Source organism: Bos taurus, chromosome 2, assembly GCF_002263795.3.
Source record: "Bos taurus isolate L1 Dominette 01449 registration number 42190680 breed Hereford chromosome 2, ARS-UCD2.0, whole genome shotgun sequence".
NCBI classification, from domain to species: domain Eukaryota; kingdom Metazoa; phylum Chordata; class Mammalia; order Artiodactyla; family Bovidae; genus Bos; species Bos taurus.
In genome coordinates this window covers 116861614-116881275 of record NC_037329.1, presented here as the reverse complement: position 1 = coordinate 116881275, position 19662 = coordinate 116861614, and positions in this window count along the sequence as shown.

The window sequence follows — 19662 nt, the reverse complement described above, 5'->3', positions numbered from 1 at the left end:
AGCATATTCAAAAGCAGAGACATTACTTTGTCAACAAAGGTTCATCTAGTCAAGGCTATGATTTTTCCTGTGGTCATGTATGGATGTGAGAGTTGGACTGTGAAGAAGGCTGAGCACCGAAGAATTGATGCTTTTGAACTGTGGTGTTGGAGAAGACTTTTGAGAGTCCCTTGGAGTGCAAGGAGATCCAACCAGGCCATTCTGAAGATCAGCCCTGGGATTTCTTTGGAAGGAAGGATGCTAAAGCTGAAACTCCAGTACTTTGGCCACCTCATGCGAAGAGTTGACTTGTTGGAAAAGACTCTGATGCTGGGAGGGATTGGGGGCAGGAGGAGAAGGGGACGACAGAGGATGAGATGGCTGGATGGCATCACTGACTTGATGGGCGTGAGTCTGAGTGAACTCCGGGAGTTGGTGATGGACAGGGATGCCTGGCGTGCTGCGATTCATGGGGTTGCAATGAGTCGGACACAACTGAGCAACTGAACTGAACTGAATAGTCTATTAAGATTTAATTTTTTTAAGATTGTTTTTATGTGGTGATTTTTAAAGTCTCTACTGAATTTGTTACAATATTGCTTCTGTTTTATGGTTTGTATTTTTGGCTGTGAGGCATGTGGGATCTTAGTGCCCTGACCAGGGATTGAACCCATGCTCCCAGCATTGGAAGGAGATGTCTTAACCCCTGGGCCACCAAGGAAGTCCCAAGAGTTATTTTGAATACACTTTGAAGAGGGTAGATTTTCATTGCACATATTTGCAAAATGTTAAATTCCTCTTAGGAGGCTTGTTGGAAGCTATGGACTGTATTTTAGGCTAGCAGAAATTATTTTACAATGTACAATTTTATGTGAGAATGAACTTATCTTGGTGCTATTCCTCCCAACTACTCAAATTGGGAGCAGTCACCTTGTCCATCATGCGGAGTGTGTCTCTTCTCACTTCTCCACTGGCAGATCACTTCCTACAAGTAGGGTATATCCACATGATGTCTCTTACTGTCCACTTTTTTTTTTCTTTCAGTCCTCTTCATGTCAGCACTGATTCAGCCTCTGCCACAAGTCTGATCACCTCCTTCCATTCCTCACTTGTTGGCTTTGCTTTGCCAGCTTTCTCAAGAGTCGCACCTGGTCTTTGCTTCTTCAGGCGCCTTGTGTGACCTTCCCTTCCTCTGGCTGCCCTTTCCTCGTAGTTTGCTCTCATGAAAGATGTCTCTTGTTTCTTTAGACATGAATATATGCACTGTATTCGTCCTCCTGGATGTCTGCTTAACATCATCTTCACCACCATGGTCAAATCCCAAGAGCAGTATTTTTGTTCTTCTTAATTCTTAATTCTGGCAACCACTTTTGGTGTGGGCATGTGACCCCGTGAAAGCAATATTTCCTTTTCCTTGTCACTGTGAGCCGCCAAGGCTCATCATTTCCCCTTTTCTCAGTCATACCATACATTAAAGAAAAGGATTGCCACATTCATCACTGAACAGTCAGCTCTAGCTCCATCTTCTATTCCTTTCCTGCTATGGGAGAAATCACCTCCTCTTGCTCTTCTTCCCCACTGATCTGGCTATTTATATCCTGCATGCAATATTTATAAGATAAAATGTCAGTGGACTTTGATCTAACTCATGCTGTAAGGAATGTCACCAAAGACTAGACAAATACCTTCTTAGGTTCTTTCATGCCTGGTAGCATCAGCTTTGTCTGAGATACACTTACTTCTACTCTTCTCTTTTTCCAAAATTTCCCTACCTTTCAAAGCTCAGCAAACATCTGGTCTTTTAAAAAGACTTCCCTGACTGCCAAGGACACAGAGAAGGCTATTTTCTGGATTCTTTAATTTCTTCTTTTGTTTCTTTTATGGTGGTATGCTTTAGGAGTTAAAGACATGCATCCAGAGGCAGACTGCATGTGCGGAAGTCTCAGTTCTGCAATTTACCAACTGGATAACCTTGAAGACAAGGCTCTCGGTGTCCTAACCTAATATAGAAGACACTTGCGCAATATTTTTTAAATTGCTGTAATAATAAAATTTGCTTTATATAATTTATATTAATTAAATTAACAATTGTTACTGTTATTTACAAATGTGTATTTTCAACAATGATGTATTTAGCACCAATATGTACCAAACACTGCTAGGTGCTTCAGCCAGTGCTTTTTCTTCGGGGGAGGTATGGTTTTAAAAGTCTTTTTTTTTTTTGATAATTTTTGGATGGTATGTATATTTTTAAAATAGCATTATTGAGGTATAACTTTTGTACAAGAAAATGTACATATTTAAAGGGCATAATTTGATGAATATTAGTAGGTGAATACTCTCATAAAACAGCACCACAATGAGGATAACAAATATTTCCATTACTTTAAAAAGGTTCCTTGATCCCTTTTGCAATCCTCATTTTCCCTTATTCATGTTTCCAGGCAATGACTGATCTGCTTTCTGTTCCTATGGATTCATTTGCACTTTCTAGAGTTGATATAAATGAATTCCATCATTCTCTTTGCATCTTTTTCCCCATTTAGCAGACAATTCTGAGATCCGCCCAAATTGTTGCATGCATCAATAGTTTGCTCTTTGCATTACTCATTATTATTTCATGGTGTGGATATACCACAACTGGTTTACTCATTGAACTGCTGAGGGACACTGGGTTATTTTCAGTGTTTGGATATTACTAATTTAGCTGTTCTGAATATTCAGGTACCAGTCTTTCTATGATTGCCGTTCATTTCTACTGGAGTGAAGCTTGTAGGTTATATTTGTAAGTATATATTTAACTTTTCATGAAATAGGGAGCTGCCTTTCACTGCCCTTGTACTCGTATTCTGCTTCGTCATATAACTCACAATATTTGACAAGTAGACTTTGAAGATACTCCATTTATAAAGGGAAGTGTGCTTCTGTGATGAACAAGAACAAGGAAAAATTTTCAGTTTTCCCTCATCAGTTAGTGGGGTCAAAGCCCAAGTAAACCATGATAGGCTCTGTAAGTGCAAGTTCCTGGCCCTTCTCATCCACAATCAGAGCCTGTCTTTGGAGCTCTGTCTTGTACATGAAAGGCTCATAGAATCTATTTCTCAAATAAATATTTGAATAAATGAAATTTAATTAAATATTTATTTTGTGGTCATCTTGTATGTTGACATGTGAATTTGTTTCTGACAAATGAATAGAGTTGGGACTTGCTTTCAAAAAATAGAGTTTAGAATGATATATTTACGTCTTGTTTCAAAAGATAGCAGTGGTATATAAACAATTGTGATTCTTATATGCTATTGTTCTGTGTTCTGTTGGGTTACTTGTGTTCTATAAAGATGTGTCTAAAATCCCAGGATGGAGTATAACTTAAAAAAAATATTTATTTATTTAATTTCTTTGGCTGTGCTGGGTCTTCCCTGCCACCTGTGAGCTTTCTCTAGTTGCAGCAAGAGGGGGCTACTCTCTAGATGCTGTGTGGGTTTCTTTCTTTCCTTTTTCCCCCTATTTTAATTGGAGGCTAATTACTTCACAATATTGTGGTGGTTTTTGCCATACATTGACATGAATCAGCCACAGGTGCACATGTGTCCCCATCCTGACCCTCCCTCACACCTCCCTCCCCATCCCATCCCTCAGGTTCATCTCAGTGCACCAGCCCTGAGCACCCTGCCTCATGCATCGAACCTGGACTGGCAATCTATTTCTCATATGATAATATACATGTTTTAATGCTATTCTCTCAAATCATTCCACCCTTGCCTTTTCCCACAGAGTCCAACAGTCTGTTCTTTACATCTGTGTCTCTTTTGCTGTCTCACATGTAGGGTCATCATTACCATCTTTTTCCATATATATGTGTTAATATACTGTATTGGTGTTTTTCTCTCTGGGTTACTTCACTCTGTATAATAGGTTCCAGTTTCATCCACCTCATTAGAACTGATTCAAATGCATTCTTTTTAACAGTTGAGTAATATTTCATTGTGTATATGTACCACAGCTTTCTTATCCATTCATCTGCCTATGGACATCTAGGTTGCTTCCATGTCCTGGCTATTGTAAACAGTGCTGCAATGAACATTGGGGTGTGGGTTTCTTATTGCAGTGGCTTCTCTTGTTGGGGAGCGTGGGCTCTAGGAGCATGGACTTCAGTAGTTGCAGCATGTGGGCTCAGTAGTTAATGGCGCATGGGCTGCATTGCTCTGCAGCAGCACGTGGGATCTTCCCTGACCAGGGATCGAACCTGTGTCCCCTGCATAGGGTTTTTAACCAGTGGACCACCTGGGAACCCAGGAATATAACTTCTTAAAATTCTTTTGATGGCAGATATCCTTTACATTTGTCCACTGAACACACAGCCATGAATTCTGTATGTTGTCATTTTATGTTTGCCATTAGATAGATCATACCTTTGATTTCAAGACTATCTTAAATTCATTCACTCAACGCTTATTTACTGAGTAAGCACTGTATTGCCAGGCATTATTTTAGGGGACAAGGAGAAATCAGTGAACAACAAAGGTAAAAAAAATTCCTGCACTTGTAGAGTTTAAATTTTTTTGTATGAGGGTGGTGAAAAGTGAAAGTGTTAGTCACTCAGTCATTTCCAACTATTTGCTACCTATAAACTGTAACCCGCCAGGATCCTCTGTCCATGGGGTTCTCCAGGCAAGAAGACTGGAGTGGATTGCCATTCCCTTCTCCAGAGGATCGTCCCAACACAGAGATTGAGCCCGGGTCTCTTGCACTGCAGGCAGATTCTTCATCACCTGAGCCACCAAGGGCTGGTGACAGGCAATAAATAAAATAAGTAAATGAAACATCTGAGCATCTTAAACACCACATGGCAGCAAGTGTGATAAAGAGAAATGGACTAGGATGGAATGGTGATGAGTAGGCAGCCCACATAGACACTGGCAGAGAAGCATTTCAGACAGAGAAAGAAGCATGTGCAAAAGCCTTGAAGTGGGAGAGTCCCTGGCAAGGAGCATCTGGATAACATCATGTGACTGAGGTCAAGTGAGGGGTGAGAGGATAAGAGCTCAGGTCAACAAAAGCCTAATGAATGAGATCAGGCCTCCTTGGTCAATGTAAACACACTGGGCTTCACTCTGAGTGAGCTGGGAAGATATTGAGCTGTTGAGTGACTTGATTTATCTTCTTTTTTAAAAATCAGGATCATTTTGGTCATGGTGTCAAGAATAGACTTTGGGACAGAAACGGATCCTCAAGGAGACGGGTTGGGAGTCTACTTTAATTGTCCAAGGGAGAGATGGTCATAGCTGGAACTTGGGTGGCACCAATGAGGAGTGAGAAGTGCTAGCAGTCAGGTGATATCTAATTCATGCTATTGCAAAACCTCCAGACACTGGAGTGGCAGTGTGCAGAGGCCAATGGGATATAAACGTCTGGAGTTAAAGAGAGAAAAACAGAGTGAAGATTTACATTTTGGAATCAGCATGGCATATAGGCTTGGGTGATGGTACCAAAGGAATGCACTAGTTAGGGTAGATGTCCAAGGCCTGAAACCTGAGAAACTCTTATAACAAGAGGTTAGACAGATGAAGACAAATCAGCAAAGGAGACAGAGATGGAGCAGCCAGTGAATTAGGAAGGACAGCAGAGTTTAGAATTTTGGAAAGCAGTGTTTAAAGAGGACAGATATGAGATCAAAGCTGAGGTTTTTAATGATGACAAAGGATGGGCTTCCTTGGTGGTTCAGACTATAAAGAATCTGTCTGCAATGCTTGAGATCTGGGTTCGATCCCTGGGTCAAGAAGATCCCCTGGAGAAGGGAATAGCTACTCACTCCAGTATGCTTGCCTGAAAAATCCCATGGACAGAGGAGCCTGGCAGACTACAATCCATTAGGTCGCAAAGAGTTGGACATGACTGAGCAACTAACACACGCAAGGAATAATGGTACAGAAGGTCAATGATGAGCAAAGAGAGTATCCACACTATCTCTGTGAATGCTAGCACAACAGATATAAAATAAAAGGTCTGGGAGTTCTTGAGACAGTGAGGACTTGATTTTTAGTTGCAGACAACTACTACCAGAACTAGCTTAGTGAAATCAAGGATGAGTTATCAACTCCTACTTGCTATAGTGCTAGGGGAGCCAGCAGTGTTGCTGGGGCTGTCCATACATTTTGATTTAAAAATATGATATAAATAAAAATAAAAATTATGCTTCAACTTATGAATAATCCACACAGGTTATGAGTGCCTGGACAACCTGTTGAAAGTAGAAGTACTGCGTTGTTCCCCAAGTTCAAGTCTTACACATGGTCATGGACTTTGTATGACCTCCTTTGTCTGATCAGTTAACTTAAGAACCAAAACCAGCAGGAAAGAAGACACAGAATAAGCCTTCTGAGGATGTAAAGAAGATTTCCAAAACTTTTATTGAGTGTTCCTGGGATGTTTGCTAGTTTAAGGATCTCATGTCTGTTTTAAGAGATTATTTTTGGAATCATAATGAATTTAACTGTGGTTGATAAAAAAATATTTTTGTGTCCTGGAAGATGTATTCATCTGAAGAGTATAAGAAGCTCTTTCTGTTTTGCTTTAATATTTTTCATTTTATAGAATTATATTTGTGGCAGAAATGAAATATTTAATTCTTTATATTTTAACATACACATTTCAAATAACAAAGAATCTGGACTTCACTGTGTAAGATACTCCCTTGCTCTGATATGGCATCTTTATTCTATTTAAGTTTTCAATTAAGTTAATTTAATGAGTATGAGTAAACTCTGGGAGATGGTGAAGGACTGGGAAAGCCTGGTATGCTGCAGTCCATGGAATGACAAAGAGTTAGACATGACTCTGCCACTGAACGACAGCAATTAAGTTTTCAAAAAGTTTATACACATCAAATGTGATATGCTACCTACATTTATAAGATATAGTTCCTAATTTCAATTCTTTCTTCTTTAACTTTAAAATTTAACTGTGATAACTTCCCATCTCCATCAACATTCCCAGTAAACAGAAGTAATTCTATACTTACAGTAATATTGCTTTCAAGTCTATCTTCCAAAATTTGCTACTCAAAGTGAAAAAAAAAAGTAAGGAAAGAATTTGAAGAATTCCCAGAAATTGCAACAGGGTCTACTTCTGGGCTGATGAATAGCTCCTTGAGGAAAGTCAGCTCTCTTATTAATATAACATCTGGCTTGCATCTTGCATAAATAAAAACACAAGAGCAGGATAGAAATATCGGAAAAGGGAAGGAGGAAGGAATGTGTGTTTTCTAGCATAATAATCTCTAACAGCCAAGAAATCTAATTAGAAGAAATGTCATCTCATGGGATTCTAGTCAAGAAAATTCCACAGGAGAAGGCAAAGCCTCAGGGGACCACAACAAAAACAGTGAATCAGGTAATTAAAAAAATAAAAAGGAAAAATGAAAACAGCATGCATTGACTGAAGGACCCCGTTCAGGCCAAACGGCGATTATCAATGACTTCTCTAGGGACTATTTATGACTTTAACCACAGAAATTCCATGGCTTGGCTAATATGTTTTTAAAAGCACTCTACTGTTCCCATCTGCATGATCGGATTTCTGTTTTTTCCCTTTGTGTATTTGTCAGTCTGGAACACACCTCATTAAAGATATAAACAGAAGCTAACTCTCATTCTATTACATGGATGAATGGAATGTTTCCTGTTCTATAGGAAACACCATTTCTGACAATTTTGTTAGAGGTCAGCTTAATATTCAAGTTGAACGTCAGTGACTTCCAAATTTAATCTCATTCGCTTTTTCCAGATCTGGAAACTGAAGCTGTGAATTGAGATTAAGTAATAAGTGTTGAGTAGTAAAAAATCAAATGATAAGAGAGTGCAAATATAAATATATAAAAATGAGGCTGAGGGCTTTTGGTGGTGTTTGTTCTTGTGTTAGAAATCTGTCAGCTACTATGAATTTATCAAGGTATGCCTGGTGTTGTTACCTTTTATCTACACTGCTCCTTTGTATCTAGCAAGAAAGAGTGGAAAAGAAAAAGCCCGTTTCTGGTTTCTGTGTTGCTTAGTGAAATTTCCGTGACTCTGGAGACATAAACTGGCCACTTAGTAGAGTATACAAATAAGTCTATCTAACAAAATAGATATATAAAAGGAAATATTGGAAAAGTAGAAATCATTAAAAATGAAAAGTAGAATCAATGACACAAAATATTTATTTCTCTAGGTTTCCTGAAATCAGACATCAGTGTTTATGCTGCTGAAGTTTTTTCTCTGCCCTCTTGCTAATCAGTTTTATTTTATTTATGATTTCATAAGAACTTTCATAAAATAGAAAGTCAATTAGCATTTTCAGTGATATATTGGCAATAAGTATCAGTTAGTTGAGTCCAGTCGCTCAGTCGTGTGTGACTCTTTGCAACCCCATGGGTTGCAGCATGCCAGCCTTCCCTGTCCATCACTAACTCCAGGAGTTTTCTCAAACTCATGTCCATCCAGTCATCTCATTCTCTATTGTCCTCTTCTCCTCTTGCCTTTAATTTTTCCCAGCATTGTGGTCTTTTCTAATGAGTCATTTCTTTGCATCAGGTGGCCAAAGTTTTGGAGCTTTGGTTTCAGCAGCAGTCCTTCCAATGGATATTCGGGACTGATTTCCTTTAGGATTGACTGGTTTGATCTCCTTGCAGTCCAAGGGACTCTCAAGAGTCTCCTCCAACAACACAGTTCAAAAGCATCAATTCTTTGGTGCTCAGCTTTCTTTATGGTCCAACTCTCACATCCATACATGACTACTGGAAAAACTATTGCTTTGACTAGGCGGACCTTTGTCAGAAAAGTAATGTCTCTGGTTTTTAATATGCTATCTAGATTGGTCATAGCTTTTCTTCCAAGGGGCAAGTGTCTTTTAATTTCATGGCTACAGTCACATCTGAAGTGATTTTGGAGCCCAAGAAAATAAATTCTGTCACTGTTTTCATTGTTTCCCCATCTATTTGCCATGATGTGATAGGACTGGATGCCATGATCTTAGGTTTTTGAATGTTGAGTTTTAAGCCATCTTTTTCACTCTCCTCTACACTACAGAAAAGTGATTTGAGTTATACATATACATATATTCATTCATTTTTAGGTTCTTTTCTCTTATAGGTTATCACAGAATATTGGGTAGAGGCCCCTGTGCTATATTATTCATCTATCTAGTATGTAGTAGTGTTCTTGCCTGGAGAATCCCAGGGACGGTGGGGCCTGGTGGGCTGCCATCTATGGGGTCGCACAGAGTCGGACACGACTGAAGCGACTTAGCAGCAGCAGCAGTATGTAGTAGTGTTTGTGTTTTTAGTCCAAGTTCCTGATTTATCCCTTCCCCCAGTGTTTCCCCTTCAGTAGCCATAAGTTTGCTTTTGATATCTGTAAGTCTGATTCTGTTTTGTAATTAAGTTCATTTGTATCTTTTAAAAAAATTAGATTCCACATGTGTATATTTGTTTTTTTCTGACATATCTAGCTTAGTATGATAATCTCTACACTCATCCACTTTGATGCAAATGGCATTATTACATTCTTGTTTCTGGCTGACTAGTATTCCGCCTGCATACACCATAGCTTCTTTATCCATTACTCAGTCAAAGGACATTTAGGTTGCTTTCATGTCTTGGTTATTGTAAACAGTGCTGCAATGAATATTGGGGTGTACATATTCTTTCAAATTATGCTTTTCTCCAGATTTATGCCCAGGAGTGGGATTGCTGGGTCATATGGTAGTTCTATTTTTAGTTTTTAAAGGAATTTCCATATTGTTTTCTGTAGTGGTAATTATGTTAATGCTATTAGGTAATTATGTAAATGCTTGAGTTTCAGTATAAAGGAAAAAGATATATTACAAGATCAAAATGAAGTAAAAAAACTAGTTAATCCTAAATCTGGATTGAAAATAACAGTATAAATTCAGGATATATGTTTATGATTTTTTCCCTATCTCTATCCACCAAAAACACATGGAAATAATGGTCAATCTGTGGCTAGGAATACCCTGTTGAATCCAGACTGTGATGTTGAAATGTCATTTGTCACTTCAAGAAATAGGAACATCATGGAGAACAGCTGATTCCAGGTCTGGGACATGAAATGGCCAAGGTAAACCAGGAATTGTTCTTTATATCAGATTAAAAGGACACTGTTAAAGACTCTGGGTTGTGTCAGGAGTGGTTGGGAGCCAACCTGAAAGAGTCCCCCTTCCCTAACCTCCCAGCGAAATGGTGGAAAATTTGAGGCCAGTAAGAAAGACAACTGCATTAACTTGAAAGAGAATACCTATGTTTAAATGTACATGAATTTTCAAAGTGAAACAAAACAAAACAATTCCTAGACAACCTTTGGAGGAAGTGAGGAATCACACTCAGCCTGAAAACTGGTAAATAAATAGAATGAATCAAGTGTTTATCTTCTTTTCTGTGTGAACTGTCCTCAGAGCAATCATTATGACAAAACGGTTTTGGTTATCAAAATTACTCTAGATGATTATTGTCGAAGTAATAATGAAATTAGAGAATAACCATTTTGCTTCTCTTAATGTAATAATGGATGAAGATATGATCATGAGTGGCTATCCAAACCATCAGGTGAATGCATTTGAGTCAGTTCTAGTGAGGTGGATGAAACTGGAGCCTATTATACAGAATTAAGTCAGAAAGAAAAACACCAATACAGTATATTAATGCATATATATGGAATTTAGAAAGATGATAATGAAGACTCTATGTGCAAGACAGCAAAAGAGACACAGATGTAAAGGACAGACTTTTGGACTCTGTGGGAGAAGGCAAGGGTGGGATGATTTGAGAGAATAGCATTGAAACATGTACATTTCCATATGTGAAATAGATGACCAGTCCAGGTCTGATGCATGAAACAGGGCACTCAAAGTTTGTGCACTGGGATGACCCAGAGGGATGGGATAGGGAGGGAGGTGGGAGAGGAGTTTGGGATGGGGGGACATATGTACACCTGTGGCTGCTTCATGTTGATGCATGGCAAAACCCACCACAATATTGTAAAGGAATTAGCCTCCAATTAAAATAAATTAATTTTAAAAAATGGATGGAAATCTTGTTTTTGTTTTTTTTTTTTTTTACTGTGCATTTTAAATTGAAGTACAGGTAATTTACATGTTGTGTTAGTTTTAAGTTTTACAGCAAAGTGATTCAGTTATACACATACATATATTCACTCTTTTAAAAATTATTTTCTCCTATAGATTATCACAGAATATTGAGTAGAATTCCCTATGCTATACAGTAGGTACATATTAGGTAAACAGTACAGAGGTTCCTTAAAAAACTAAAAATAGAGTTACCATACAGCCCCAAAATCCCATTCCTTGGCATATTTTCAGGAAAAGAAAAACATAATTTGAAAGGATGTATACATCCCAATGTTCACTGCAACACTATTTACAATAACCAAGATGTGGAAACAATGTAAATGTTCATTGACAGATGAATGGATAAAGATGTGGTGTATATACAATGGAATATTAGTCATCCATAAAAAGGATAAATTAATGCCATTTGCAGTAACATGGATGCACCTAGAGATTATCATAGTAAGAGATGTAAGTCAAAGAAAACAAATACTCATACATGATATCATATGATACCACTCATATATGAAATATAATTTTTTAAAAAAGATACTTCTGATCTTATTTACAAAATAGAAACAGACTTACAGATATAAAAAACAAACTTATGATTACTAAAAGGGAAACATCAGGGGGAGGGATAAATCAGGAGCTTTGGATGAACACATGCATACTACTATGTATAAAATAGATGACCAACAGGGACTGTTTTCCACAGTGGCTATACCATTTTACATTCCCACCAACAATGTAAGAGTTTCCTTTTCTCCACACTATCTCCAGCATTTATTAGATGGAAATTTTTATAATGGACAAATAAAGCTTACCATACCCGAACCCACTGATTACTTAATCTTTAAAAATATCTTGGAAAAGTGTGCGATGACAATATTTAAACAAAACACAGATTCAAACAGTAAAATCCAGAGCTTGGGAATTCTATAAGACAAAAACTTGGTGTCCTCAAATAATAAATTGCAAACAGGACAAAGAAAGAGGGAGAAACTGATAGAACTGAGAAAGACTTATAAGGCATATCGACCAAATGCCATCAAGTTTTTTATTTTATCTGAATTCAAAAGTATGAACTGTAAAAACATTTATGTGACAATATTTATAAGATATTTGGGGGAAATTTGAACACTATCTGAGTATTTGAGGATGTTACAAGTTTATTGACAGTAATTTTATGTTTGAAAATGATATGTTCATGATTAAAAAAGAGTTGCTCTTATCTTTCTATAGGTGTTTTCCTAAATGCTTACAGATGAAATGATATGGTGTCTTGTATTTGCTTCTAAATATTCTGGGGATGTAGGGGACATGGGTGGGGTTATAAATAGAACAGCCTTTATAATGTGTTGAAAATGTTTGAAACTGATTAAATTAATGTTTGAGATTTTCCCCTTAAAGTATGTTTATGACACCCAGGGCCTATTTTAAAATAGTGACTTTAGGTTTGACTTATGTGCCTCTATAGTACAAAGCCTTTTAGGGATTATTTGATTTATGATTATGTTGCTGGGTGTCTCTGTTTCTGGTATAATTTATCGACCATGCTAATGACCTCCAAGAATCAGAATCTGTAATTAAAAGAAACCATTAACGTTAGCCACAGAGGTAGATGGATTTTTTTTAGAAGCAAGCTTGAATTTGAGAACAACCAAACGTGCCACATACAAGCAATTTTTAAATGTATCCATCTTTCATAAGTTACAAATGATTGACATCTGAAATTAAGCTTTTAAAGTATGTACTTCACTTTCATGAACTTCCCTCATAGTTCAGTTGGTAAAGAATCTACCTGCAATATAGGATACTTGGGTCATGGATCACTAGTGAATAAACATATACCAACTTATTTTAAGCAGTGATCTAAATTTTGTGGAATAGCTATAGTCATATTTCTCTTTGCAAAGTAAAACAATTGAAAGGGATTCTGTTTCAATTCCCATACAAAGTAACCTCTATCTATTCAGTTCAGTTCAGTTGCTCAGTTGTGTCTGACTCTTTGTGACCCCATGAATGGCAGCACACCAGGCCTCCCTGTCCATCACCAACTCCCGGAGTTCACCCAAACTCATGTGCATCGAGTCGGTGATGCCATCCAGCCATCTCATCCTCTGTCATCCCCTTCTCCTCCTGCCCCAATCCCTCCAAGCATCAGAGTCTTTTCTAATGAGTCAAATCTTTGCATGAGGTGGCCAGAGTACTGGAGTTTCAGCCTCAGCATCAGTCCTTCCAATGAACACCCAGGACTGGTCTCCTTTAGGATGGACTGATTGGGTCTCCTTGCAGTCCAAGGGACTCTCAAGAGTCTTCTCCAACACCACAGTTCAAAAGCATCAATTCTTCGGCACTCAGCTTCCTTCACAGTCCAACTCTCACATCCATACATGACCACTGGAAAAACCATAGCCTTGACTAGACAGACCTTTGTTGGCAAAGTAATGTCTCTGCTTTTGAATATGCTATCTAGGTTGGTCATAACTTTCCTTCTAAGGAGTAAGCGTCTTTTAATTTCATGGCCGCAATCACCATCTGCAGTGATTTTGGGGCCCCCAAAAATAAAGTCTGACACTGTTTCCACTGTTTCCCCATCTATTTCCCATGAAGTGATGGGACCAGATGCCATGATCTTCATTTTCTTTTTTTTTTCAAATTTAAATGTTTTTTTTTTAAATTTTATTTTATTTTTAAACTTTACAATATTGTATTAGTTTTGCCAAATATCGAAATGAATCTGCCACAGGTATACATGTGTTCCCCATCCTGAACCCTCCTCCCTCCTCCCTCCCCATACCATCCCTCTGGGTCGTCCCAGTGCACCAGCCCCAAGCATCCAGTATCGTTTTCTGAATGTTGAACTTTAAGCCAACTTTTTCACTCTCCTCTTTCATTTTCATCAAGAGACTTTTTAGTTCCTCTTCACTTTCTGCCATAGGGTGATGTCATCTGCATATCTGAGGGTATTGATATTTCTCCTGGCAATCTTGATTCCAGATTGTGGTCCTTCCAGCCCAGTGTTTCTCATGATGTACTCTGCATAGAAGTTTAATAAGCAGGGTGACAATATACAGCCTTAATGTACTCCTTTTCCTATTTGGAACCAGTCTGTTGTTGTCCAGTTCTAACTGTTGCTTCCTGACCTGCATATAGGTTTCTCAATAGGCAGGTCATGTGGTCTGGTATGCCCATCTCTTTCAGAATTGTCCACAGTTTATTGTGATCCACACAGTCAAAGGCTTTGGCATAGTCAATAAACAGAAATAGATGTTTTTTTGGAGCTCTCTTGCTTTTTCGATGATCCAGCGGATGTTGGCAAACCCAGAGTCTAAAATGGTTGCCATTATGGACCAAGGAGGATTGTCATCATCGCAGTTATTTTCAGCATCACTAGAAATTTTGGACCTTCTGCTTAAGATGAAAGTGAAAGTCACTCAGTCATGTCCAGCTCTTTGTGATCCTGTGGACTATACAGTCCATGGAATTCTCCAGGCCAGAATACTGGGGTGAGTAGCCTTCCCTTCTCCACTGGGTATTCCCTACCCAGGAATTGAACCGGGATCTCCTGCATTGCAGGCAGATTCTTTACCAAATGACCTATCAGGGAAGCCCTCTGCTTAAGAAGATATCTCCTGAAACAGTCACAGCCTCCCTGCCTCCAATCAGTCAGCATATGCACATGCTTTCCCACCTTGGGAAGTAATGTGTGACAAGCTTTTAAAAATTAACTTGTATTTTATCAAGTGGCATGTACATGCATTTTAGCATGTCCAAAAGGACTAAAAAATTTTAGCAAAACCCAGTGGTTTTCCTCCCTGTACTTCCTATAAATAAGTGCTTACCCAACAAAGACCACCAGGAACACATTCGTGGTTGATAGAGTTGGTTTATTATTTTTTGTGTTGATGGAAACCCCACACCGTGGGGAACTGTGGGAAGTCCCAGTAAGAAGGTGTTAATTAAACTTATAGGATTTGAGCTTGTATTAAATGATTTGAGGTAAGGTTTAAGGAAGTGGGTCTTGGTTCTGGATTGGATGCTGTCTGCAAGCATGGGTGATTCTATGGCTATCATCATAAATTTTATCTTGAAGAGTGAAGCTGAAGTTGATTGATAAAGGGACATTAATGACTCATATTAAGCAGGAAGCAGGAAGATGGTCATTTTGTGGCTTGAACAACCCTCATGTCTTCTCTGTGTTCAATTGTGATAATGGAGAGTTCTTCTTTTCATTTGGATCTCTCACAGGCATAGAACAGCCTGGTTGGACATTGATGCTCTGTAAAGTTTATGTTCAAGGGGAGGATATCATGCCCCCAGCTCCAAGTTCTCCTTTCTTTCTCTCTCCTTACTGCCTCAAGTCCCTCTCTTTTACTCTCTGTTGGAATATGGAGATGTCCATCTAGATCATATGTACATGGAATCTCATACTGATTTCCTTTTATGCTAGCGCTTTTACATTACCACTACACCTCGGCATCTCTTTACCCCTTTCCTAATAGATTGATTGCAGAGTTCCAAAGAATATCACGGAGAGATAAGAAAGCTTTCCTCAGTGATCAATTCAAAGAAATAGAAGAAAACAATAGAATGGGAAAGACTAGAGATCTCCTCATGAAAATTAGTGATACCAGGGGAACATTTCATGCAAAGATGGGCACAATAAAGGACAGAAATGGTATGGACCTAACAGAAGCAGAAGGTATTAAGAAGAGGTGGCAAGAATACACAGAAGAACTATATAAAAGAGCTCTTCATGACTCAGATAACCACGATGGTGTGATCACCCGCCTAGAGCCAGACATCCTGGAATGTGAAGTCAAGTGGGCCTTAGGAAGCATCACTACAAACAAAGCTAGTGGAGGTGATGGAATCCCAGTTGAACTATTTCAAATCCTAAAAGATGATGCTGTGAAAGTGTTTCACTCAATATGCCAGCAAATTGGGAAAACTCATCAGTGGCCACATGACTGGAAAACGTCAGTTTTCATTCCAATCCCAAAGAAAGGCAATGCCAAAGAATGTTCAAACTACTGCACAATTGCACTCATCTCACATGCTAGCAAAGGAATGCTCAAAATTCTCCAAGCCAGGCTTCAGCAGTATGTGAACTGTGAATTTCCAGATGTTCAAGCTGGTTTTAGAAAAGGCAGAGGAACCAGAGATCATGTTGCCAACATCCGTTGTATCATCAAAAAAAGCAAGAGAGTTCCAGAAAAACATCTACTTCTGCCTTATTGACTATGTTAAAACATTTGACTGTGTAGATCAAAACAAACTTTGGAAAATTCTTAAAGAGGTGGGAAGAGCAGACCACCTGACCTGCCTCCTGAGAAATCTGTATGCAGGTCAAGATGTAACACTTAGAACTCAACATAGAATAACAGACTGGTTCCAAATCAGGAGAGGAGTACATCAAGGTTGTATATTGTCACTCTATTTATTTAACTTACATGCAGAAGACATCGTGCAAAATCCTGGGCTGGATGAAGCACAAACTGGAATCAAGATTGCCAGGAGAAATATCAATAACTTAACATATGAAGATGGCACTGATGAAAGTGAAAGAGGAGAGTGAAAAAGTTGGCTTAAAACTCAACATTCAGAAAGCTAAGATCATGGCATCTGGCCCCATCACTTCATGGCAAATAGATGGGGAAGCAATGGAAACAATGTCAAACTTAAGTTTTTGGGCTCCAAAATCAAAACAGATGGTGACTTCAGCCATGAAATTAAAAGATGCTTGCCCCTTGGAAGAAAAACTATGACCAACCTAGACAGCATATTAAAAAACAGAGACATTACTTTTCCAACAAAGGTCTGTCTAGTCAAGGCTATGGTTTTTCCAGTAGTCATGCATGGATGTGATAGTTAGACTATAAAGAAAGCTGAGCACTTAAGAATTGATGCTTTTGAACTGTGGTGTTGGAAAAGACTCTTGCGAGTCCCTTGGACTGCAAGGAGATCCAACCAGTCCACCCTAAAGAAGATCAGTCCTGGGTGTTCATTGGTAGGACTGATTTTGAAGCTGAAACTCCAATACTTTGGCCACCTGATGCGAAGAGCTGTCTCATTTGAAAAGACCATGATGCTGGGAAAGATTGAGGGCAGGAGGAGAAGGGGACAACAGAGGATGAGATGGTTGGATGTCCATCACTTGATGGACATGAATTTGAGAAAACTCTGGAGTTGTTGATGGACAGGAAACCCTGGTGTGCTGTAGTCCATTTGGTCACAAAGAGTTGAACATGACTGAGCAACTGAACTGACTGAATAGATTGATAGTTTTTAGTTACATGAATATCCAGTGCTTCTTTGATGCCTTTGAAAATATTATTCACAGTTTAACATCCAGTGGTCTATGATGTTTCCTTCTTTTGTTTCTATCTTTATTGAGACTGAAGTAGTTGCTTTGATTTTGGCTGTCTTTGTGCTTCTTGTTAATTCTTCAGACCTCCTTAAAGCTCCATAGGACAATTTTCCAAAAGGCTAATAAGATCAACTGATCTACTCAGCCTTTTTCTCTCCCAAAGACTTCTTTGTTCTCTCTGGGCCAGTTTTGCTCCAAGTTTTCTGTACGCTGTCTTTGTGTTCCTTCTTCTCTGAATTATTTTCCTTGGCAATTGCTAATCTGGAGTTTGATGCTCTGTTTTCTGGAGGGTAGGCCTCCCACTTTATTAGTTTACTCACTTGGTCTGGAGCATATCCTCCAGCAATTTGATCAGATTAAAGATGGCATCACCACAGAGGGCCTGGGGTGGACAGTCCTCCACATGTCTGTTTCCTATGTCATATTGATCCAGGGATATCTATATCTGGAGTACAGTCATCTCCCTGAGATCTCCCTCCCCCACTATTTTGAAGACTTTTCTCACTTCTGTCCTGGGTAGTATCTTTTCTGTTATGAATCTCTAATCATCTCTTTTTCTTGATCTGCTCCCTCTTAAAGCAGAAATCATATTCCAGTAGCCCCTTTAGCAAGAATGCAATGGAAGTAAATGTGCTGGGAGCTTGCATTAAGAAAATATCCTTTAAACTTCCCTGGCAGGTGATAGATAGCTTGAGTATAGAATACACCGTTGGAATTTTCTTTGGCATTGTAGAGTCACGATTTCATTGTTTTGTTGTTCCTTTTGTTGTTATTGAGGACCCTAAAGTCATTCAAATTCCTGATTCTTTGTACAAATGTACTTTCCTATCTAGAAAATCATAGAATATAATAATAAAGGAAAAGATTGAAATAAGCGAGAATTACCACAGTATGACACAGAAATACAAGATGAGCAAATGCTGTTGAATAAAATGCACTGATAGGCTTGCTCCATGTAGGGTTGCCACAAAACTTCAATTTGTCTAAAAAAAAAAAAAAAAATGCACCATCTGCAAACTTCAATAAAGTGAAGTGCAAAAAAAGAGGTTTGCCTGCACTTTGAGGTGCAGATCTAAGTAGGGAAGTGTGTGTGTGACATAGTTCTCAAAGATCCATCAGAATTGTCCAAGCCAGGCTTCAACAATATGTGAACAAAGAAATTCCAGATGTTCAAGCTGAATTTAGAAAAGGCAGAGGAACCAGAGATCAAATTGACAACATCTGTTGGATCATAGAAAAAGCAAGAGAATTCCAGAAAAACATCTACTTCTGCTTCATTGACTGCACTTTTAAAGCTTTTGACTGTGTGGGTCACAACAAACTGTGGAAAATTCTTACAGATGGGAATACCATACCACCTTACCTGCCTCTTGAGAAACCGGTATGCAGGTCAAGAAGCAACAGTTAGAACTGGACATGGAACAACTGACTGGTTCCAAATCGGGAAAGGAGTATGTCAAGGCTGTATATTGTCATCATGATTATTTAACTTCTATGCAGAGTGTATCATATGAAATGCCAGACTGGATGAAGCACAAATTGGAATCAAGACTGCCAGGAGAAATATCAATAATCTCAGATATGCAAATGACACCACCCTAATGGAAGAAAGTGAAGAGAACTAAACAGCCTCTTGTTGAAGGTGAAAAAGTAGAGTTAAAAAGCTGGCTTAAAACTCAACATTCAAAAAATGAACATCATGGCATCCAGTCACATCACTTCATGGCAAAAAGATAGGGAAACAAGGGAAACAGTGACAGACTTTCTTTTCTTAGGCTTCAAAATCACTGCAGACTGGGACTGCAACCCTGAAATTAAAAGACACTTGCCTCTTGGAAGAAAACCTATGACAAACCTAGACAGTGCATTGAAAAGCAAAGACATTACTTTGCCAACAAATGTCAGTCTAGTCAAAGCTATTGTGCTTCCAGGAGTCATGTACAGATGTGAGAGTTGGAACATAAAGAAGGCTGAGTGCTGAAGAATTGCTGCTTTTGAACTGTGGTGTTAGGGAAGACTCTTGAGAGTCCCTTCGACTGCAAGGAGACCAAACCAGTCAATCCTAAAGGATTCAATCCTGAATATTCATTGGAGGGATTGACGCTGAGGCTGAAGCTCCAATAGTTTGACCTCCTGATGTGAAAATTGACAAAAAGACTCTGATGCTGGGAAAGATTGAAGGTAGG